This window comes from Orycteropus afer, unplaced genomic scaffold, assembly GCF_000298275.1.
Source record: "Orycteropus afer afer isolate SDZICR_OR568_19922 unplaced genomic scaffold, OryAfe1.0 scaffold00185, whole genome shotgun sequence".
NCBI classification, from domain to species: domain Eukaryota; kingdom Metazoa; phylum Chordata; class Mammalia; order Tubulidentata; family Orycteropodidae; genus Orycteropus; species Orycteropus afer.
Window position 1 is genome coordinate 5,738,324 of NW_006921772.1, and position 25,493 is coordinate 5,763,816.

Below are 25,493 nucleotides of genomic sequence, written 5' to 3' on the forward strand. Positions count from 1 at the left end.
GAGAACCCAATCTAACACAGTTACTAATTTATGAAGCAAGGAATGGAAATCACATGGACTGTTTATGAACTTGTTCTAGGAAACAAGGAAGCATCTATGACTCTTGTCTAACTCATATGGGAAGGGTTACTTGCAGTAAGCCATTTTCCTGAACACAAAGGATGGGGGGATTTCTTTAAGCATTGCTATTTTCTTGTATCAAAGAGCATTTTGAGAAGACAAAGTCAATTATTATTATGAAATGTGCAAAGACCTGGAGTTAGAAAAACAAAAAGGAAGAACACATTAGGCATTTCTCAAGCTGAAAGAACTGAAGAAAAAGTCAAGCCTTGAGTTACAATATTGAAGGATTCTATGGGCAAAATAGTGAATGATGCAGGAAATATCAAAAGAAGATGGAAGGGATACACAAAGTCACTGTACCAAAAAGAATTTTTTGATGTTCATCCATTTCAGGAGGTAGCATATGATCAGGAACCAATGGCATCGAAGGAAGAAGTCAAAGGTGTACTGGAGGAATTGACAGAAAAACAAGGCCCCAGAAATTGACAGGATACCTTTTGAGGTGTTTCACCAAATAGATGCTGTGCTGGAAGTACTTACTCATCTATGCCAAGAAATTTGAAAGACAGCTATCTGGACAATTGACTACTAGAGATCCATATTTGTACCCATTCCAAAGAAAGGTGATCCCACAGAATGTGGAAATTATCAAACAATATCATTAATATCACATGCAAGTAAAATTTTTTGAAAATAATTCAAAAGTGGTTGCAGCAATATTTTGACAGAACTCCCAGAAATGCAAGATGGATTTAGAAGAGGTCATGGAATGAGGGATATCATTGCTGATGCTTTGGCTGAAAGCAAAGACTGCCAGAAAGATGTTTACTTGTGTTTTATTGACTAGTCAAAGTCATTTGACTGTGTGAATCGTAACAAATTAAGAATAACATTGAGAAGACTGGGAATTCCAGAACACTTAATTGCACTCATAAGGAACCTGTATATTGACCAGAAGGCGGTAGTTAGAAAAGAACAAGGGGATACTTTGTGGATTTAAATCAGGAAGGAAGTGTGTATGGGTTGTATCCTTTCCCCACACTTATTCAATTTTATGCTGAGAAAATAATCTGAGAAAGTGGAGTATATAATGAAGAATGTAGCATTAAGATTGGAGGAAGAGTAATTAGCAACCTGCAATATGCAGATGACACAACCTCACTTGCTGAAAGTAAAGATTACTTGAAGCACTTACTGACGAAGATTAAAGATGCAGTCCATAATATGGATTATACCACAACTTAAAGAAAATGAATATCCTCACAAGTGAACCAACAAGCAGCATCACGATAAATGGAGAAAAGATTGAAGTTGTCAAAGATTTCATATTACTTGGTTCCACAACCAACACCAATGGAAGCAGCAGTCAGAAATCAGATGACATATTGCACTGGGGAAATCTGCTACAAAAACCTCTTTAAAGTGCTGTAGAGTAAATATGTCTCTCTCTCTCTCTTTTTTTTCTTCTTAAATTTTATTGTGATTTGGGTGAAAGTTTACAAAGGAAATTCATCTTCTATGCAGCAGTTTACACATACTTTGTCTCATGATATTGACTGCAATCTACCACAATGCAACAGCTCTCCTCCCACTTCCTCCCCATAGCCACCTGTTCCCTAAGTCCTTCCCTCCCATGTGTTCCTAACCCCCCCAGCTGTCTCCTTGTGCATACATAGCCTTTCTATTCTCCCATGATTGATCTCTCCAAGGAGTGTACAAAGATGTCTCGTTGAAAACTAAGGTGTGTCTATCCCAAGCCATGGTGTTTTCAATCGTCTCCTATCCATGTGAGAATTGGAAAATGAATAAAGAAGACCAGAGAAAAGTTAATGCTTTTGAGTTGTGATGTTGGTAAAGAATGCTAAGTGTACTGTGGACTGCCAGAAGAACTAACAAATCTGTCTTGGAAGTAGTGCAGCTGGAATGCTCCTTGGAAACAAGAATGGCCAGACTTCATCCCACCTACTTTGATCATGTAGTCAGAAGGGACCATTTCTGGAGGAGGATATTTTGTACAGTAAAGTGAAGGGTCAGTGAAAAAGGGGAAGGTCCTTAACAAGATGTATTGATACAATGGCTGCAGTGATGGACTCAGGTAAGTATAGCAAGGATTATGAGCCTGGTTCAGAACCAGGCCGTATTTCGTTCTGCTGTACATAGGATCACAATGAGTCTGAGCAACAACAACATTTTCCAGTATCACAGAGTTCAGGTAAAATTAAAGATTATTAATCCTTGGCATGTTTCCAGGGAGATCAGGAGCCCCTTCCTCCACTTAATAATGTAGAATCATTTATCTCTCTTTTCCCTTCCAGATGCAGAGAAATCTCACCAATTTTTATATACAAGTGATTCATATGCATGAAGCTATATTTTTGTCCTTGAGAATCTCTTTTTCCTGTATAGATGGAAGGACTAAAACAAATGATGCAATTTTCATGTAGCAAGAATATGAATATTTTTTTCATTTTCTTCACCTCTGCCAAACATACTATGTCTTTCATAAATGCTGATGTAATTTTCTTTGGCAAATTTAAGCTATTCCTTGCACTTAGTCACAAATCTTTGAATACATTTTTTGTAACAGAAAAGTGCTTTTGCTTTAACGGAACTCTCATTTCTAGTGATCAAGGGCTTGAAGCAGAACCCTGTCTTTTCTATTTATTTCTGTTTATTCTTAACTCTATAGGAAATAGTTGTCAGCAGTTCTGCTCTCCACTTATTATTTGTGTGAATTTTGACAAAAGCTTTACTATTTTCAAGTTTCTTTGAAGCTCAGAACACTTTGTTGCTGTTGTTAGTGGGTAGCTAGTAGATTCAAACTCATGGCCACCCCCCATGTGCTGAGTGGAATTGTGCTCCATAAAGTTTTCAAGGCTGTGATTTTCAGAAATAGATCATCAGGTCTGTCTTCTGAGGAGCCTCTGGATGGGGTTGAATCAGCAACAAATAGCCTAGTAGTCAAGTGTTTTAACTTGCTATCCCACCTGCTGCCATCAAGTTGTTTCTGACTCAGTGATTCTAAAGGACAGAGTAGTACTGCCGCTTAGTGTTCCCAAGGCTGTGAATTTTTACAAGAGCAGACTGCCACATCTGCTCTTAAGTTTGAACTGCTGAACTTTAGGTTAGCATCTGAGCACTTAAACACTGTGTCACCAGGCCCCTTAGAAGGCAATTAATTGATCTCTATTTTAGAATGGAAGTAACTGAAACTTGGATGGATTATCCAAGTTGTCTGAATTACATAGTTAGTAAATAATTTCAGGGGGAGAAATGGCATTTTTGAAATCCCTGATCAATTTACCTTACCACCAATGATATCCCCAACTTTACAATCATGTGTTTTTCAAACTCTGCAATACAAGTTTGTGGTCTTTCTGGCTGAAATGTAACCAGAGAGCATGTAGAGCTTTAGCCATTTTCCGCCATAGTGATAGCTTGGAAGAGAGCAGAGCCATGCCATAGATGAAGAGAAATAGAACCTTGATAACATTATGTGGGCCCTGCATACAGCTCTGCCTTCATCTAGGTTCCCCTACACATTCTCAGTTATACCAACAAATTCTCGAGTCAGATTCGATTCATAGAGACCCCTCCTTGGTTTTCCGAGGCGGTATCACTACAGAAGTAGATTGCCCAATCTTTCTTCTGAGGAGTGGCTGGTGGGTTTGAACCTCCACCCTTTGGTTAGCAGTCAAATGTCTTAGGCACTATGCCATCAGAGCTCATTTTAAATGTTTAGGTCAGCTTAAATGTTTTCTGTTACTTTTTAATGATATGCAGTGAAGCTAGGACCTGAACCCAGCTCTGCATGACTCCCAAATTCATGCTGCAATTCATAGTCTACAGTGCTTGTTTTATGCTGAGGTCAGAGGAGGCCCTAGCCAATCTCTACCAGTATCTACTGTAGGTACAGGTAAAAGATACGCTTGGAGCTCTGGTAGCATAGTTGCTAAGGCACTTGACTGCTAACCAGAAGGCTGGCGGTTCAAACCCACCAGCCACTCCTCAGAAGGAAGATGGGGCAATCTACTTCTATAGTGATACTGCCTCAAAAACCCAAGGAGGGGTCGCTATGAGTCGGATCCAACTTGATGGCACATAACAACAACAACAACATTAATAATAAGAATATTGTCATGTAAGAATTCAAATATATCGAAAGTAATTTATTGATGGGGTGCAAAAGTATTAGGTAGCTTTCTCAAAGTGATATAGCCTCTATTATGAATGAGTTTTTCTGTTAAAATGGCATCTGATGAGACCCCCGATACTATGGCCCTGGAATCCTTTCTGTGCCTGGAATAAAATGGTCCCCCAGGGGCTGGCTCTCAGCCCAATAGTTAACAAGATGTACACGCAGACCACTCAACCCAGGATGACGCACCCACATGCTCTATGGTAATACATCCCTTACAGCAATAGACCATGGGATACCTGAGGACCAACATTCAAATTGAGGAAATGCAGGACAAATAAGAGTGCATAAATATGAGGGGCACAGGTGGAGGGTTGCAGGGTAGGGAAGGGAGGAGACTGGTTTAGGGTTGGACATGATAAATGGGGAGTGAAACTAAATGTACAGGTAATGTTGAATATAAAACAAGCTCTTAAAAGAAAAAAGAATAACCAAAGGAAAAAGAGAAAAAGGAAAAAGAAGTGGCATTATAAATTTTCTGTAGACCTGAAGCATATTTTAGTCAAAAACATTTTCTAGTAAAAAGAGACTTCAGCTCAGTTCTTTCTTTCTTCTGAACAATTCTTGGATATGTGACTCAAGTTGATTTTTAAGAGAGTCACTGATATGGTCCATTTGTTTTACTCCTTATCTTTCTGATGTCAAAGCAATGTATTCAATTGATGGAAGAAATGACTCCTTTCTCCTCCTCTCTCCACTAAAAGGAAATCAGTTCCCTTGATTAAGACTCTTTAGACCTGGCCATATGTTCTACCAATCATAATAAATGGAGCCAAAGGAAAAATGACTGCTCTCAAATACACATCTTAGCAGGACTGGTGAAAGATTTCTTTTTCACATTGCACATAGGCACTTTGATACTCCTTTTTCTGGATGAAAACATAGTGTGTTGATTTTTGAGTGATACACATCCTCACTAGCTCTGAAATGAATAAAGTCCCTGTGATTACTTGTCAAGTGTCCATTTAAAGATATTCATTCACTAATGCCCTTGGCATAGAAATACTCAAAGCAAACCTTATACCTCATATACTTTACCTACCTTTGGCTCACTGCTAGACAGTCTTGCACATGATTTCTTTAAAGCTAATGCCAGCTCCTTACAGAATAATGAGTAAACATAAGAATAATTCTATCTGAAAACAAGGCAGCAACATAAAGCAGCTGTAGACCACACTCTTAAAAAAAGACCTGTACCAAGACAAACAACTGCCTGATACAACAGATTTAGTGACTAGTTTTTATTTCTTTTGGCGTCTTCATTTTTCAGACTACTAAAGATCTCATCATTAGTACTGCACTCAGAACCAGTTCTGCCTATGCTGAGACTGAGGGGATGTTAAAGTTGTATTTCATACGTGTAAGGAATTTATTTCACTCTGATGCCCCCTGAACAAAATACTAGTTCTCCACTTAGAACAATTTGAAGTAGGGAAGTTGGAAGAGAGTAAAGGGAAGCTGTAGACACTTTTCAGGGTGAGGCAAGGACCTGAAGTTAAGACCTATTTATTCAAAAAGATCGATGGGCATTTAATTATCTAGTGGTTTTTGCCTCAACTTGAACTTCATGCCTTTACCTACAAGAACAGCAGAATCATATTTATTCATCAATCTAATCTGCTATGAGCAGATAGTTACAAGTGGTGGAAGTAAGGTGGAGGTTTAGGGAAGGTAAAGTCAATGGAGTCACTATGTTTTGTGTTACCAATGCAGTAACTCATGGGTTTCCTTCCCTCCAGGTCCTCTCATACCAGATCTTATAAAATCCTTAGTAATGTTTACTATCAATTTTAATCATAGAAAAATATGTGAATAATATGGTTTTAAATTGCTTATATGTATTTTTTTAGATTATACAAATACTAACAACAATATTGTTTGTAAACTCTTTCTACAGTGAATTACAACATTTTAGTTGCAACATTATTAGTAACTGAGTGGAAGCTTTTTTTATTTTTATTTTTATCCTTTTCCTTTAATTACTGTTTTATTCTTAAAAAAGTTATTGATATAGGTTCACAAACACTAATTGCCACGTTATCATAGCTGAAACATGAGAAAATGTGCTGAAAGAAGCAACTATAAAAACACTGGCAGCAATGAAAACAATGCATGCTTTTAGTGTGTGCAGATGAAACCACATGATTCAAACCATCATTGTAATTGAGTGATAATGACAGCTCTGACTGAGGCACAATGGAATATTCAAAAAATAAATTGTTATTGTTTCTTATAGGTGCCATCCACTTGGCTCTAGCTCATAGTGACCCTGTGTACAACAGAATGAAACATTGTCTGGTCCTGAGCCATCCTCACATTTGCTGTGCTTGAGCCTCTAATTGTGGCTATGCTGGTGTAGTGCCTAAAGCATTTGACTGCTAACCAGAAGGCTGGTAGTTCAAACTCACCAGCCCCTCCTGGGAAGAAAGATTGGGCAATCTACTTCTGTAGAGATACAGCCTTGGAAACCCAAGGAGGGGTTGCTGTAAGTCGCAGCCACTGTGTCAATCCATTGAGGATCTTCCCCCTTTTTCACGGACCCTATACTTTAACAAGCATGATATCCTTCTTCAAGGACTAGTCCCTACTGACAACATGACCAAAGTAGGTTAGACAAAGTCTGGCCATTCTTGCCTCCAGGGAGAATTCTGGCTGCACTTCTTCCAGGGCAGATTTGTTCATTCTTCTGGCAGTCCATGGTATTTTCAGTATTCTTTGTCAACACCACAATTCAAAGGTAGCAACTCTTTTTCTTTTTTTAAATTCTATTGTGACTTGGGTGCAAGTTTACAGAGCAAATTCATCTTCCATACAGCAGTTCACATATACTTTATCTCATGACATTGACTGCAATCTCCCACAATGCAAAGCTCTCCTCCCACTTCTTCCCCACAGCCATCTCTTCCCTGTGTCCTTCACTCCCATGCACTCCTACCCCCCATGCTGTCTCTCTGTGCATATATAGCTCCCATATATATATGTCCATATATATTCTCCCATGATTGATCTCTCCAAGGACTGTATCTACCTAATATAAATGTTCAGCTCATATGCCTGTGGAAGCCACAGGAGTGGGTTCAATTCTAGACCTGAAGGGCAGCTAGAGGCCATGGTCTCAGGCATTCATTCCATCAAGCTCTATTAGAGCAGCCTACCTGGTCTATTTTGTTCCACATTGTTCTCCCACTCTATCCAGGATCTCCTACATAGATCCCCCTCTGAGTGGTTGACAGTGGTAGCCAGGCACCATCTAGTTCTTCTGGTCTCATAGTCATATAGGCTGAGGATCGCATGGTGTACCAGTCACTTGGACTAACTGTTTCCATGAATCTTTGGTTTTCTTCATTCTTCTTTCCTCTGGATGAGGAGAGACCCATTGTTGCATCTAGATGGTTGCTTGCAAGCTTTCAAGATCCCAGTCTCTACTTGCCAAAGTAGGATGTGGAACAACGTTTTTGTGTAGTATGTTAAACCCATTGAGCTTAGTCTGTTATGATTCATACAGTCAAATGTCTTTGCATACTAGTGAAACATGGGTAAACATCTTTCTGATATCCCTCGCTTTCAGCAAGATCAATCTGACATCAGTAATGATATCCTTCATTCCACATACTCTTTTGAATCCTACTTGAATTTCTGGAAGTTCTCTGTCAATATACTGCTACAACCATTTTTTAATTATTTTCAGTAAAATTTTACTTTTGTGTGATATTAATGGCATTCTTCAATAATTTTCATATTCTGTTGTATCACCTTTTTTTTGGAATGGGCACAAATATGGATCTCTTCCAGTTGGTTGGCTAAGTAACTGTCTTCACATTTATTGGCATAAATGAATAAGCGCCTTCAGTGATGCATCTGTTGAAACATCTCAATGGTATTCTGTCAATTCCTGGAGCCTTGTTTTTTGCCACTTCCTTCAATGAAGTTTGAGCTTCTTCCTTCAATACCACTGGTTCTTGACATATGCTACCTACTGAAATAACTGAACGTTGACCAATTCTTGTTGTACAGTGACTCTACGTATTCCTTCCATCTTCATTTGATGCTTCTTGCATTATTCAACATTTTGTCAGCAGAATCCTTCAATATTGCAACTCGAGGCTTGAATTTTTTCTTCAGTCCTTTCAGCTTGAAAAATAGCTGGTTATGTTCTTCCTTTTTGATTTTCTAATATCAGGTCTTTGCACATTTCATTAAAATACTTTACTTTGTTTTCTTGAAATTTCCTTTGAAATCTTCTATTCATTTGTTTTATTTCATCATTTCTTCCATTCACTTTAGCTACTCTTCATTCTGGAGCAACTTCAGAGTCTCCTCTGACATCCATTTTGGCCTTCTCTTTATTCCTTGTCTTTCTAATAATGTTTCTTCATGTATATATTCTTCATGTCATCCCTCAATTCATCCTGTCTTTGGTCATTGGTCTTCAATGAATCAAATCTATTTCTTCAGATGTCTCTAAATTCACGTGGGATACAATCAATGTCATATTTTGGCTCTTGTGGACTTGTTTTAATTTTCTTCAACTTTGACTTGAACTTGCATATGAGCAATTGATGGTCTGTTCCACAGTCAGGTCCTGGTCTTGTTTTGACTGAAGATATTGAGCTTTTCCATAGCCTCTTTGGGCACCAGATTTGGGGCTGCTTCACATGGTGTGACTCTATCTATTTTAAGGTTGGGGTCTGAGGTAGGTGGTCATGGGGTTTGGGCCTGCTTCTCTTGGGGGTGGCTCTATCTGTTTTAAATCTGGGGCTCAAGATAGGTGGAATGTGGGGCTCGGGGCTGCTTCTCCTCTTTCCATTTATGTAGTCAATTTGTTTCCTGCATATTCTATTTTGCAAGATCCACATGTATAGCTGCCATTTATGTTGTTGAAAAAAGGTATTTGCAATGAATAAATCATCTGTCTCCAAAAATTCTGTCATTCAATCTCCAGCATCATTTCTATCACCAAGGCCTTATTTTCCAATTACTGATGATTCTTCTTTGTTTCCAACTTTTACATTCCAATCACCAGTAATAATTAGTACTCCTTAAAGGCATGTTTGGTCAGCTTCAGATTGCAGAATTTGATTAAAATCTTCAATTTCTCCATCTTTGGCTTTAGTGGTTGGTGAGTAAATTTGAATAATGGTAGTATTAACTATTCTTCCTTGTAGGCATATGGATATTATCCTATCACTGACAACATTGTACTTCAGGATAGATCTTGACATGAACTTTTTGATGACGACTGTGACACCATTTCTCTTCAATTCGTCACTCTTGACATAATAGATCATATGATTTTATGATGCAAAATGACCAATACCAGTCCATTTCAGCTCACTAATGCTTAGAATAGCAACTTTTATCCATTCCATTTAATTTTTGAGAATTTCCAATTTTCTTAGATTCAAACTTCATGCATTCCATGTTCTGATTATTAATGAATGGTTGCAGTTCTTTCTTTCCATTTTGAGTCATGCTCTATCAGCAAATGAAGATCCCAGAAGCTTTACTCCATCCATGCAGTGAATGTCGACTCTACTTGAGGAGGCAGCTCTTCTCCAGTCATATTTTGAGTGACTTCCAACCTGAGGGGTTCATCTTCCAGCTCTATATCAGACAATGTTTCAATGCTATTCATAAGGTTTTCAGTGGCCATGTTTTTTTTTCAGAAGTGGATGGCCTCATTCTTCTTCCCAATCTGTCTTAGTCTGGAAACTCCACTGAAGCATGCCCACCTTGGGTGATCTTGCTGGTATTTGCAATACTAGTGGCTTAGACTCCAGCCTCACAGCAACACACAAGCCACCACAGTATGACAAACTGACAGACAAATGATGGAAAAAGTAAATTAGTGTAGAGTTTTAGCCTTGTAGGTATATTGATACATGTAGACTGGGCTTACAAAAAAACTTTTTTTTGTTGTTATAACTAATTACAGGGATATTTTTATTAAAAAAATAACAAATTTCTGCTGAAACACTACACAAAAATTTTCTAGACAGTCATTTTTGTGTCAATCTTTCTGCCAATGTCACCTGATATAATCTGAACCCCTCACACACACTGAGTAAAGCAGAAAGGAAAGAAGAAAACTCAAAGAAACCTTAAGATATGGTCTTTACCTTTAAAGAAATAACAATGAAGTGGAATATTGAAGCATGAATAAATTTTTAAAAAGTCAATGGTGCAGCACAAATACTCAGAAGAACTAAAAGTTCAAAGGGTCTTTTCATAATTTCTCTCCATTACCCCAACTTCATCAACCACAGATTTACCTACACTACATGGGAGCTCTGGTAGCATAGTGGCTAAGGCACTTGAATGCTAACCAGAAGGCTGGCAGTTCAAACCCACCAGCCACTTCCCGGAAGGAAGATGGGGCAATCTACTTCCGTAGTGGTACTGCCTTGGAAACCCAAGGAGGGGTCGCTATGAGTCGGGTCCGACTCGATGGCACATAACAACAACAACTTTCCAGCTCTGCCAGATCCACTTATCCTTGGATTTTTACCCATTATGTTGTTTGCGTGTAACATCCTCTCTGACTTTATCTTCATTTTCTAGCTCTGAGTTCAACTCTTCCTGGAAGCTTTCCTTGAAGTGACCTTCCCCATTAGCTTCTATCCTTGTGATATGACTGTAAGTCCATTGAAGATTTTATCTTTTTGTCCTGTATTTGCAGGGCCTGAAATATAGTAAGCATTCAAAAAAATGTTTGATGAATAAAATAATTTTGTAAGTGGATTGGGAAAAGTGTTATGCTATAAGACTTTTGTCCAAGATTAAGCATCTAGAATGAATACTACAGTGCAGATTATTTGTTCATGGGCCTACCTACTCCAACTTTTCTGTATCTTTGTGCTATAGGACTTTACCCCTCATACACTCTGTTACACTTTAGCCAAAATATAGACCCTGGCAGACTATATATTTCTGCCTGTATTTGTCATACAGCTTTTTGTGTAATACCTGATTTCTGTGAAAATTGGAGAAAAGGGTTTTTCCTACAAGAATTAGAAAGTCCAAAGATAATCTTCGATTTGAAAGCACTTCATAAACAGTTACCTTGTGCAAACTTCAATGGATGAATCAAAAACTTTTTAACGTTTAAGACAAAATGACCATTAAGCATCCACTTTAAAATACTAGTAAATGTAAACATACTTTCTGAGACATGTTGAATGACTAACATTTTAGAATTCTTCCTTACATTGTGCTGAAATTTGCCTGAAATTTCACAGGTTTACTCTTCTTCCTCATACCAAAAAAACTCAAACTCATTGCTGTCCAGACAGATCCAACTCACAGCGACCCCTCCTCGGGATTCCAAGGTGGTATCACTACAGAAGCAGATTGCCCAACCTTCTTTCTGAGGAGTGGCTGGTGGGTTTGAACCACCAGCCTTCTGGTTAGCAGTCAAATGCCTTAGGCACCATGCTACCAGAACTCCTAACTTCTTCCCCATGGCAACACTATAAATGTTTATTGAGGAATATTTATAAAAGGTTGGTCAAGGTTAGACCTTCCATAGGGTAAATAGTTCCATATTCCTTCATGACCATAGATCTCAGAAAGATGAGGCTGAAGAGCAAACAGCAAACAAATCACGGTATTATTCAGATGCTTTGGTATAAAAGAGAGAGAGTGTGTCCATAAAATCCAAATCAATTGCTGTCAAGTCTATTCCTACTCATGGTGACCCCCATGTGTCCTAGTAGAATTGTGCTCCATAAGGTTTTCATTACATTTTGGAAGTAGATCATCAGACCTATATTCTTAGGTGTTTTGGGTGTGTTCAATCTGCTGGCCTTAAAATTAGTAACCTAGGGTTTAATCATTTGTACCACCCAGGGTATCCTAGTGTGGCCACAGGAAGAGTGAAATTTTCAATCAACTGTTTTAGGTGAAGCTGGAAAGTCTCTGAGCATTATATGCTGAATGAACCTTATTTAGAGAGGAAATATGAAAATTCTTATTAAAAATAAACTTTTAAATAGAGTGTTAACCTCTGGTATATCTAGCAAAGTCATTCTTATTAATTCAAAACAAGTAAACACACAAGCCACGGTCATTCAGTACATACAAAGTCTAAGTAATTTCAGATAAAATTACTGCTCAGCTGAATGCTTAAACACTTTTGGATTGAATCAAAGAATACTTATAATGTAAGCTCATTAGGTTCACAAGAAAGATATACCAATTTAATTCAAGTATTCTCCAGTTCGTTTAAACTTCACCTTCTTTTCTTACTTTGGATTACTAGATGCTTTTTTTGCTAATTCCATTTGGCAGACTGCATCTAGTCTTCGAAATTTAACCTTTCTGTGAACTGACTTTGATATTAAAATTTCTATAAATCTAAATCATGCAGTGTCACAAAAATGTCTGTTCCTTAAAAATAGCTCTTTCTCCTCTCCATCTATAGTATCTCACTATAGACAAAATAAATCAGAAGCTTATATACAATTTTAATATTTATGATGGTCATATATTATTTTTATACTTTTGATGGTTTCTCAATATGTTAAGAGTCACCCAAGTGTTTATATAGATTCAGTTGCTATCTTGGTTCAATCTTGCTTTTATAGTTTAATGTTTAAATAAGATATTTAGGGGAAAGTCTCTTGTCCTGCCATATAATGAGTTTCACTTCTTATTAGAAAATAAAATATTTCACAAAATAGTACATTGCTCTGAGAAAGACTCCATCCTCCTTTTTTTAAAACATATGTAAGATTGAATATTATGCATAACTTTCTTGGCTTTGAGTCCTTTAGTTTAGGAACTCAAGGGGCTGTTTCATCCTCTAGCTAAACCCATTTGGAAAGAGGTCTGTTCCTTGGTTTAAGAAATTACTTAACATTTTGCCACTTTCAGTAAACAGCAACCAGTGTGGCAGGGTATGAATTTCACCACTTGCCTCACCTCTGCATCCTCAGACCATAGAGTTATAAAATTGTATTTCTACATCATATTTAATTGTCCAGGCAGATGGAGCCTGTGGTCCACCGCCTCCACAATTTGTTAACCCCCAACATATCAGGATAGCCACAACTTGGAGCCTGAGCCTTCATGAACCATTGATTTTTCCACTGTCGGACAGAAAGGGAGGAGAATGCCATGAGTAATAATTGAATATGTTTAATATATTTCATTTAACAATGAATAATAATAGCAAATAAAAAGAAATGAAAAATAATTTAATTGTTCTCTATCTACTAGTATCCTGAAATTTTTTATTTGTGTTGGTGTTGTGGTTAGGTGCCATAGAGTCAGCTCTGACTTATAGAGAGTCAGAGCAAAGCACTGCCTGGTTGTGCACCATCCTCACAACCCTTGGTAACATGAACCCAATCCCTGTGTCAATCCATCTTGTTGAGGTTGCTCCTCTTTTTTGCTAACCCTCTACTTTGCCAAATATAATATCCTTCTCCAGGAAATGGTCCCTTCTAACAACCAAAGTAGGTGAGACAAAAAGTCTGGCCATTCTCGCCTCCAAGGACGGTTCCAGGATACTTCTAAGACAGATTTTTTTTGTTGTTCTTCTGGCAGTCCATGGTATTTTCAGTATTCTTCGCCAACACCACAATTCAAAAGCATCAACTCTTTTTTGGTCTTCCTTATCCATTGTTCAGCTTTCACATGTACATGAGGAGATTGGAAATACCATGGCTTGGGTTAAGCGCACCTTAAAGTTCAAAATGATATCTTTCCCTTTTAAAACTTTAAAGAGGTCTTTTTCAGCAGATTTGAGCAGAGCTGCTGCTTCCATGGATGTTAATTGTGAATCTAAGTGAAATGAAATTCCTAACAATTTCAATCTTTTCTCCATTTATCATGATGTTATTATTTGTCCAGTTGTGAGGATTTTTGTATTCTTTATTTTGAGGTGTAATCCATACTGAAGGCTGCAGTCTTTTATCTTCATCAGTAAGTGCTTCAAGTCATCTTCACTTTGAGCAAGCAAGGTTGTGACAACTGCATATCTCAAGTTGTTAATGAGTCTTCTTCCAATCCTGATGGCACATTCTTCTTTATATAGTTCTTCTTGGATCATTTCTTCAGCATACAGATTGAATAAGTATGTGAAAGGATTCAACCCTGACCCACACCCTTCCTAATTTTATGAATGGTAGCCTCTTAGTATATGTACAGTATCCTCATGAACACAATTAAGTGTTCTGAAATTCCTATTTTTTTTTTTTTTGCAGTTATCCATAATTTGTCATGATCTATACGGTCAAATGCCTTTGCATAGTCAATAAAACATAGGTAAACATCTTTCTGGTAGTTTTGGTTTCAGCCAAAGCATCATCAATAATATCCTTCATTCCAAATCCTTTTCTGAATTCAGCTTGAATTTCTGGAAGTCCCCAGTCAATATACCACTGCCACCATTTTTGAACTATTTTCAGCAAAATTTTACTTGCATGTGATATCAATTATATTCTTAGATATTTCCACATTCTGTTGGATCAGCTTGTTTGGGATAGGCACAAAATTTATATTTTCCAGTCAGTTGGCCAGGCAGCTGTCTTCCAAATTACCTGGCATAGAGGAGTAAGTGCCGTCCAGCACTGCATCCATTTATTGAAACATCTCAACGTGCATTCTGCCAATTCGTGATTCCTTGTGTTTTGCCAATTCCTTCAGTGCAACTTTGATTTGTTTCTTCAATACAGTTGGTTCTTGATCATACACTATTTCCTGAAATAGCTGAACATCAATCAATTCCTTTTGGTATAGGGACTCTGTTTATTCCTTCCATCTTCATTGGATGCTTCCTGCATCATTCAATGTTTTGTCCATAGAATTCTTGACTATTTCAAAGCAAACCTTGAATTTTTTCTTCAGCACTTTCAGCTTGAGAAATACTGAACTTCTTCCCTTTTGGTTTTTTATCTCCATGTCTTTGCACATGTTATTATTACACTTTACTTTGTCTTTTCAAAATGCTCTTTGAAATCTTCTATTCAGGTCTTTTATTTCAACATTTCTTCCTTTCACTTTAGCTACTCTGCATTCAAGAGCAAGTTTCAGAGTCTCTTCTGACATCAGTTTTGGTACTTTCTTCCTTTTAAATTACCATTTGATTTCTTCATGTATGATATTCTTGATGCCACCCACAACTTGTCTGGTTTTTAGTCACTGGTGTTCAATGCATCAAATCTGTTCTTCAGAAGGTCTCTAAATTCAGGTGAGATATAATCAATGTCATAATTTGGTTCTTGTGTACTTGTTTAAATTTTCTTCAGCTTCAACTTGAACTTGCATATGAACAATTGACGGTCTGTTCCACAGTCAGCTACTGACCTTGTTTTGACTGACGTTACTGAGCTTCTCCATAGACTCTTTCCACAGATGTAGTCAATCTTCCTGTGTAGCCCATCTGGTGAGGTTCACATATTTAGTCTCCTTTTTTTGTTGAAAAAAAAATGTATTTGCAGTGAATAAATCCTTGGTCTTACAAAATTCTATCATATGATCTCCAGCATCAGTTCCACCATGAAGGCCATATTTTCCAACTATCAGTGCTTCTTCCTTGTTCTACCTTTTGCATTTTAATCATCACTAATAATCAATAAATCTTGTTTGGTCAATTACAGATTGCAGAAGTTGGTAAAACTCTTCAATTTCTTCAACTTTGGCTTGATGTTTCATGTGTAAAATTGAATAATAACAGTATTAACTGATCGTCTTTGTAGGTGTATGGATATTATGGATATTATCCTATCACTGAAAGCATTGTACTTTAGGATTGATCTTAAAATGTTATTTTTGAGGATGAATGTGATGACATTCTTCTTCCGTATTTCATTCCCGGCATAGTAGACTGTATAGTTGTTTGATTCAAAATGGCCAATACCAGTCCATTTCAGGTCACTAATGCCTAGGATATCAATCTTCATGCATTCCATTTCATTTTTGGCAACTTCCAATTTCCCTAGATTCATACTTAATACATTTCATGTTTCAATTATTAATGCATTTTTGCATGTGTTTCTTCCCATTTTGAGCAGTGGCCCATCAGCAAATGAAGGTCCTGGAAGCTTTACTCCATCCATGCCATCAAGGTCAATTCTATTTTGAGGAGGCAGCTCTTTCCTAGTTGCATTTCAAGTGTTTTCCAACCTGAGAGGTTCATGTGCTGGCACAGTATCAGACAATGTTTCAGGGCCAACTCATAAAATTTTTGAGTAACATATATTCTTAGAGCCCCCTAGATCCAGGAAAGGGAGGGACAAGGAGCAGCCTTAGGGACCTCAGGAGCAGCAGGATATCCAGGTAAAAAGGGGTGGGAGGGAAAGCTAGGCCCCAACCCCCCTTGAGCCAGGAAAGAGAGGGACCAGGAGTGGCATTGGGGACCTCAGGATATCCAGGTAAAAAGGGGTGGGAGGCAAGGCTAGGCCCCAAGCCCCCTAGAAACAGGAAAGGGAGGGACCAGAAGTGGCTGGGGACCACAGAGTGGCAGGTTTCAGGAAGGGGTTAGGTAAGAGGACGGTGCAGAGGTTTCCAACAACTAAAGGAGACAAACTTGTCTGTCAGTTTGTCTTACTGTGAGGCTTGTACATTGCGGTGAGCCTTGAGGCTATGCCACTGGTATTTCAGACGCCAGCAGAGTTGCACGTGGTGCACAGGTTTTCAACACAGCTTACAGACTAAGACAGACTAGGAAAAAGGAGGAGGCCATCCACTCTCAAAAATTGGCCAGGGAAAACCTTATGAATAGCAGAGAAATGCAGTCTGATAATACACTACTGCACAGCTTTATGAATAGCCAAGAAACATTGTCTGACGCAGTGCAGGAAGAGTAGCCCCTTGGGTTGGACGGCACTAAAAATAGGACCGGAAAAGAGCTGCCTCATTAGAGTAGAACCAACCTTAATGATATGGATAAAGTACGTCTTTCAGTACCTCCATGTACTGATGTGGCACGACTCAAATTGAGGAGAAACAGCTGCAAACATCCATTAATCATCAGAACATGGAATGTACGAAGTATGAATCTAGGAAAATTGAAAGTTGTCAAAAATGAAATGGAATGCATAAAGATTGATATCCTAGGCATTAGTGAGCTGAAATGGACCACCAGTTCTGGCCATTTTTAATCAGACAACCATATGATTTACTATGCCAGGAATGACAATTTGAAGACAAATGGTGTGGCATTCATCATCACAAAAGATGTTTCAAGATCTGTCCTGAAGTACAATGCTGTCAGTAATAGGATAAAATCCATATGCCTACAAGGAAGACCAGTTAATACCAATATTATTCAAATTTATGCACTTACCAACAAAGCCAAAGATGAGGAAATTGAAGAGTTTTATCAACTTCTGCAATCTGAAATTGACCAAACATGCAATCAAGATGTGTTGCTATTCACTGGTGATTGGAATGCAAAAGTTGGAAACAAAGAAGAATCACGGGTAGTTGGAAAATTTGGCCTTGGTGACAGAAATAATGCTGGAGATCGCATGGCAGAATTTTGCAAGACCAATGACTTATTTATTGCAAGTACCCTTTTCCAACAATACAAATGGCAGTTATACATCTGGACTTCTCCAGACAGAGTACACAGGAATCAGACTGACTACATCTGTGGCAAGAGGTGATGGAAGAGCTCAATATCTTCAGCCAAAACAAGGCCAGGAGCTGATTGTGGAACAGACCATCAACTGGTCATAAGCAAGTTCAACTTGAAGTTGAAGAGAATTAAAATAAGTCCAGGAGAGTCAAAATATGATCTTGAATATATCCCTCCTGAATTTGGAGACCATCTAAAGAATATATTTGATGCACTGAACACTAATGACTGAAAACCAGAAGAATTATGGAATGACATCAAGAGCATCATCCATGAAGAAAGCAAGAAGTCATTAAAAAGATGAAAAAGAAAGAAAAGACCAAAATGGATGTCAGAAGAGACTCTGAAACTTGCTCTTGAGTGAAGAGTAGCCAAAGCAAATGGAATAAATGACAAGATAAAAGAACTGAACAGAAGATTTCAAAAGGCAGCTTGAGCAGACAATTACTATAATGAAATGTGCAAAGACTTGGAGTTCGAAAACCAAAAGGGAAGAACACGCTCAGAATTTCTCAGGCTGAAACAACTGAGGAAATAATTTAAGCCTAGAGTTACAATATTGAAAGATTCTATGGGCAAAATATTGAATGATGAAGGAAGCATCAAAAGAAGATGGAAGGAATACACAGTGTCACTGTACCAAAAAGAACTAGTCAATCTTTATCCATTTCAGGAAGTGGCATATGTTCAAGAGCCAATGGTACTGAAGGAAGAGGTAGAAGCTATGCTGAGGGAATTGGTGAGGAACAATATTCCAGAAACTGACGGAATACCCATTAAGATGTTTCAACATATGGATGCCCCACTGGAGGCACCCACTCAGTTATGCCAAGAGATTTGGAAGACAGCTACCTGGCCAACCAACTGGAAGAAATCCATATTTGTACCCACTCCAAAGAAAAGTGATCCCACAGAATGTGGAAACTATCAAACAATATATTAATATCTCATGCAAGTAAAATCTTACTGAAGATAATTCAAAAATGGTTGCAGCAGTATATTGATAGAGAACTTTCAGAAAAGCAGGCTGGATTCAGAAAACGATGTGGAATAAGGGATATCTTTGCTGATGTCAGATTGATCTTGGCTTAAAGTAAAGAATACCAGAAAGATGTTTACTTGTGTCTTATGGATTATTCAAAAGCATTTGATTGTATGAATCATACCAAATTATGGATAACATTGAGAATAATGGGAATTATTACTATATTATAATTATATATATAATTATGTGTGTGTGTGTGTGTGTGTGTATGGTATTCATGAGGAACCTGTACATAGACCAGGAGGCTTAATTGTACTAATGAGGAAACTGTACGTAGACCAAGAGGCTGTCATTCAAACAGTAAAAGGGAACATTGCATGGTTTAAAATCAAGAAGGGAGTGTGTCAGGGATGTATCCTTTCACCATACTTATTCAATCTGTATGCTGAGCAAATAATCCGAGAAGCTGGACTATGTGAAGAAGAACATGGCATCAGGATTGGAGGAAGAATCATTAACAACCTACTATACGCTGATGACACAACTTTGCTTGCTGAAAATGAGGATGACTTGAAGTACTTATTGTTTAAGATTGAAGAATACAGTCTGCAGTATGGATCACACCTTGTTGTTGTTGTTGTTGTTATGTGCCGTCGAGTCGGCCCCGACTCATAGTGACCCCTCCTTGGGTTTCCGAGGCAGTATCACTACGGAAGTAGGATTGCCCAACCTTCCTTCCGAGGAGTGGCTGGTGGGTTTGAACCGCCAGCCTTCTGGTGAGCAGGCAAGTGTCTTAGCCACTATGCTACCAGAGCTCCTTTATACCTTAGTATAAAGAAAACAAAAACCTCACAACTGGACCTATAAGTAGCATCATGATAAATGGAGAAAAGATTGAGGTTGTCAAAGACTTCACGTTGCTTAGTTCTACAATCGACGTTAATGGAAACAGCAGTCAGGAAATCAAATGATGTATAGCACTGGACAAATCAGCTGCAAAGGACCTCTTTCGAGTGCTGAAGAGCAAAGATGTCTCCTTGAGGACTAAGGTGTGCCTGACACAAGCCATGGTATTTTTGATCACTTCATATGCATGTGAGAGCTGGACAATGAATAAGGAAGACCAAAGAAGAGTTGATGCTTTTGAGCTGTGGTGTTAGGGAAGAATGCTACAAGTACCATGGACTGCTAAAACAGCTAACAGGTCTATCCTGGATGAAGTTCAGCTAGAATGCTGCTTGGAGGCGAGAATGGCCAGACTTCGTCTTACCTACTTTGGTCATGTTGTCAGAAGAGAGCATTACCTGGAGAAGGATGTCATGCTTGGTAAGGTGGAGGGTCGACAAAAGAGGGGAAGGCCGTCAATGAGGTGGATTGACACAGTCGGGGTGGTGATGGGCTCAACTGTAGCAAAGATCATGAAGCTGGCTCAGGACCTGGGAGTGTTTCATTCTGCTTTGCACAGAGTTGCTATGAGTCGAAGATGACTCGATGGTAGTTAATAACAGCAACAATAACAACATATATCGTACAGTGTTTCACTGCAGTTCATAAAGTTTTCATTGACCAATTTTTTCAGAAATGGAGGATTCAGTCTTTCTTCCCAGTCTGTCTTAGACTGAAAGTTCTGCCTAAACCTGTCCACCATGGGTGACCCTGCTGGTATTTGAAAATGCCAGTGGCACAGTCTCCAGAAATATTTAAACCCAAAATGCTTGTCTTTTCAGTAATTTAGTTCTAAGTTATTATGAACACTACTTTGCCTCATAAGAATACAGTTGTTTACTAAGTTTCTACAGAAGAGAAGAAATTAAATTTATAAATGATAAGATGTATTCTATTTCATATCTCATTTAACATGGTTTCTTTCCAAATTACTACTAACATGGTTTTCAGCTAGTACTCTTACCCCCTAGAGATTGAATCTATAGGTAACACTAATCAAAATGAATTTCCATTGTATATTTAAGGACAGCTCCTTGGGTCTTAAGATAGACAAACAAATGTAACTGTGGGTTATTTGAGCTTAAAACAAACAAACAAACAAACAAAAAAGACTTTTAGTTTCTATTAATTCAAAATTAAAGCCAATATAAGATCTGTGTTGTCTCTCAATTGATCTTTCCATCCATTTATTTATCATTTCAATATCTGGTTTTATTTACATGTAAATCACGAAATCTACCATATTGTTAAAGCAGTAAAACTGGCTGGTTTCATATCACAAAATAGTTGTTGTGATCTATTTTGTTTTCTAATTTAATCAAAAAGAAAAACAATCAAACTGAAAAACAAGCAGGTCAGCAGTAATTTTTTCTTTTCTCAGAAAACTTGGCAATGTTTTTCACAAAATTGCAAAGAACTGAAACACTCTTTCACACCTCAATTCCCTCATTTCAAATATAAAGGAAAGATATTTATAGATGTGGTTTTGAAAGACACCTCACTGACAAATGGAAGTCACCTTTAAATTATGAGGCAAAATGTGAAATTAATAGATGAAATTTGACATTTTAATGGATACATCTTCCTTAAATACAGTGACAAGAATCAACCTAGTTTGAAAATAGCAAATATTTTTCACTATCATAAAGATGAGTGTTTTGGAAAGTCTTAGTATATTCTGATGGTTTCTTTGTTTATATAGTCATATCCCATCTTGTTTCAATAAAAATTTAAGAGCAAAAAAAAAAAAAAAAAATCAATATGATGTAAACACTTTCCTGTGTGCTTCAGAAAGATTGGTAAATCTACCAAAAATCTATATTTTCATTAATAAATATTGAATACCTATTATGTACTAGATGGTGTAGTGTTTAAAGAATTCAACTCAAAAGTTGATGGCTTGAATGCACCAGTTCTTCCATGGGAGAGATCTGGGGCATCTGCTTCCATAAAGATTTACAGCCTTGGGAACCCTATAAGACACTACTCTGTCCTAAAGGGTCACTAAGAATTAGAATCAACAGATGACAGTGCATAATAAGTACCAGGAACCATGCTAGGTATTGGAAATACAATGATAATACAAGTAGGCATGGTTCCTGCTCTCATAGAATAAGAGACAGTGAGAGAGAGAGAGAGATAAAAGGTATCAAATGAATAATTCCTTACAAATGGTGGAAAGTGCTGTGTAAAAGAGTGGAGAATAATTGGTGTGAATAGATGAAGTGAAGTTACATTATATGTGATGGTAGATGAAAGGCTTATTGAGGAATAAGTGTTTAAACTGAGAATTGAATTTAATCCATACCTGGGAAATTCACTGTTGTTGTTAGATGCCATCAAGTCATCTCTGACTCATAGAGACCCTATGCACAGCAGAACGAAACACTGCCCAGTCCTGAGCCACCTCCATGATCCTTGCTATACTTGAGCCCATCACCGCCGCCACCATGTCAATCCATCTCATTGAGGGACTTTCCCTCTTTCGATCGACCCTCCACCTTGCCAAGCATGACATCGTTCTCCAGGGAATGCTCCCTTCTGACAACATGACCAATGTAGGTGAGATGAAGTCTGGCCATTCTCGCCTCCAAGGAGCATTCTGGCTGCACTTACTCCAGGACGGATCTGTTAGTTCTTTTAACAGTTCATGGTACTCTCAGCATTCTTCACCAACACCACAACTCAAAAGCACCAATTCTTCTTCAGTCTTCCTTAATTATTGTCCAGCCCTCACATGCATATGAGATGACTGAAAATACCATAGCTTCTGTAAGGCACACTTTAGTCCTCAAGGAGACATCTTTGCTCTTCAGGACTTGAAAGAGGTCCTTTGCAGCTAGTTTGCTCAGTCCTGTAGGTTGTCTGATGTCCTGACTGCTGCTTCCACTGTTGTCAATTGTAGAATCAAGCAACGTGAATTCTTTGACAACCTCAATCTTCTCTCCATTTATCATGATACTGCTCATTGGTCCAGTTATGAGGATTTTTGCTTTCTTTATATTGAGACATAATCCATACTGCAGACTATATTCTTCAACCTTCATCAGTAAGTGCCTCAAGTCATCCTCACTTTCAGCAAGCAAAGTTGTATCGTCTGCGTGTCTCAGGTTGTTAATGATTCTTCCTCTGATCCTGATGCCCTGTTTTTCTTCATATAAGTCCAGCTTCTCAGATTATTTGCTCAGCATAAAGATTGAATAAGTGTGGGGAAAGGATACAACCCTGACACATTCCCTTCTTGATTTTAAACGATGTAGTTTTCCCTTGTTCCATTCGAACGACAGCCTCCTGGTCAAGGTACAGGTTCCTCATGAGTACAATCAAGTGTTTGGGAATTTCCATTCTTCTCAATGTTATCCATAATTTGTCGTGATCCACACAATCAAATGCCTTTGCATAGTCAATAAAGAACAAGTAAACATCTTTCAGGTATACTTAGTCTTGAGCCAAGATCCATCTGACAACAGCTATGATATCCCTTGTTCCACATCCTTTTCTGAATCCAGCTTGCACCTCTGCAAGTTCTCTGTCAATATATTCCTGCAACCATTTTGGAATTATCTTCAGTAAGATCTTACTTGCGTGTGATATTAATGATATTGTTCAATAATTTCCACATTCTGTGGGATCACCTTTCTTTGGAATGGGTACAAATAAGGATCTCTTCCAGTCAGTTGGCCAGGTAGCTGTCTTCCAAATCTCTTGGCATAACTGAGTGAGTGTCTCCAAAGGGACATCCTTTTGTTGAAATACCTCAATTGGTATTCTGTCAATTGCTAGAGCCTTGTTCTTTGCCAATTCTCTCATTGCAGCTTCGACTTCCTCCTTCAGTACCATTGGTTCTAGATCATATGCCACTTCCCGAAATGGATGAAAATCAACCAGTTCCTTTTGGTACAGAGATTCTGTGTATTCCTGCCATCTTCTCTTGATGTTTCTGCATCATTCAATATTTTGCCCATAGAATCTCTCAATATTGCAACTCAAGGCTTAAAATTTTCTTCAATTCTTTCAGCTTGAAAAATTCCAAGCATTTTCTTCCCTTTTGGTTTCTCAAACTCCAGATCTTTGCACATTTCATTGCAGTAATTGGTTTTGTCTGCTTGAGCTGCTCTTTGAAATCTTCTGTTCACCTTTTTATCTTGTTGTTTCTTCTATTTGCTTTAGCTACTCTCTGCTCAAGCGTAAGTTTCAGAGTCTCTTCTGTCATCCATTTTAGTCTTCTTTCTTTTCTCATCTTTTTAGTGAACGCTTGCTTTCTTCATGGATGATGCTCTTGATATCCTCCCACAATTCTTCTGGTTTTTGGTCATTGGTGTTCAATGCATTAAATCAATTATTTAGATGATCTCTAAATTCAGGAGGAATATATTCAAGATCATATTTTGGCTCTCTTGGATTTGTTTCAATTGTCTTTAACTTCAAGTTGAACTTGCATATGAGCAGTTGATGGTCTGTTCCCCAATCAGCTTCTGACCTGGTTTTGGCTGAAGATATTGAGCTTTTCCAGTACCTCTTGCCACAGATGTAGTCAATTTGATTCTTGTGTGTTCCATCTGGTGAAGTCCAAATGTATAGCTGCCATTTATGTTGCTGAGAAAAGGTGTTTGCAATGAATTAGTCATTGGTCTTGCAAAATTCTACCATGCAAGTTCCAGCATTATTTCTGTCACAAAGGCCAAATTTTCCAACTACCGGTGATTCTTCTTTGTTTCCACCTTTTGCATTCCAGTCACCAGTGATAATTAACACATCCTGATTACATGTTCAGTCTCCTGTAGGCAGCATCTTGATGGGTTTTGTTTTCTTATTCAATTGGCAACTCTCCGTCTCTTGAGTGATGCATTTAATCGATTGACATTCAGGGTAATTATTGATAAGTTTGAAATTGTTGCTGTCATTTTGTTATGTGTTTTTTCATGGTGTCCTTGGATTCTTTCTTCCATATTATTTTCTGTGCTGAGCTCATTATGGTTATGAATTGTGTTATCATTTCCTTTGTTGCTGTTGTTTTAGTATATGCTGAATATTTGTGCTTGTCCTCTTTTTTTTGGTCATGTGATGGTTTATCATTTTTCTTTCAGGTTACCCTATGATTTAAAATTTTATCCCCAAGTTTAGAACAGTCCATTCTAACTTGAAACTCTCTTAACTTCCTCACCATTTAGAAGTTTTGTGACTACACAGTCTTTTCCATCTTTTTGTTTGTAGTTGTCCCCACATGCCAATTGATGTCTCTGGTTCCCTGTTTACAATCTTGTAAGCCCATTTTATTTTGGATAAGTCCATAGATGTAGTTTCTGGGTTGTGTCATCTTGTGTATTAATGGTCGGTTGTTATTTGCTATTTTTGGTTCTCTGTTCAGACTTCCTTTAGCATCTCTTGTAAGGTGGTCTGGTTTTAATAAATTCCCTTAGTTTCTGCTTATCTGGAAATATCCTAATTTCATCACCATATTTGAGGGACAATTTTGGTGCGTATATAATTCTTGGTTGAAAATTTTTCTCTTTCAAGGTTTTATATATACCATCTAATTGCCTTCTTGCTTGCATGGTTTTTGCTGAGAAATCAGAGCTTATTCTTACTGGCTGTCCTTTGTAGGTTACTGTTTCTTTTTCCCATGCTGTTTCCAGGATTCTGTCTTTGTCTTTGGTTTTGATAAGTTTGATGATGATGTGTCTTGGTGATTTTCTTTTGGGGTCTATCCTGTTTGG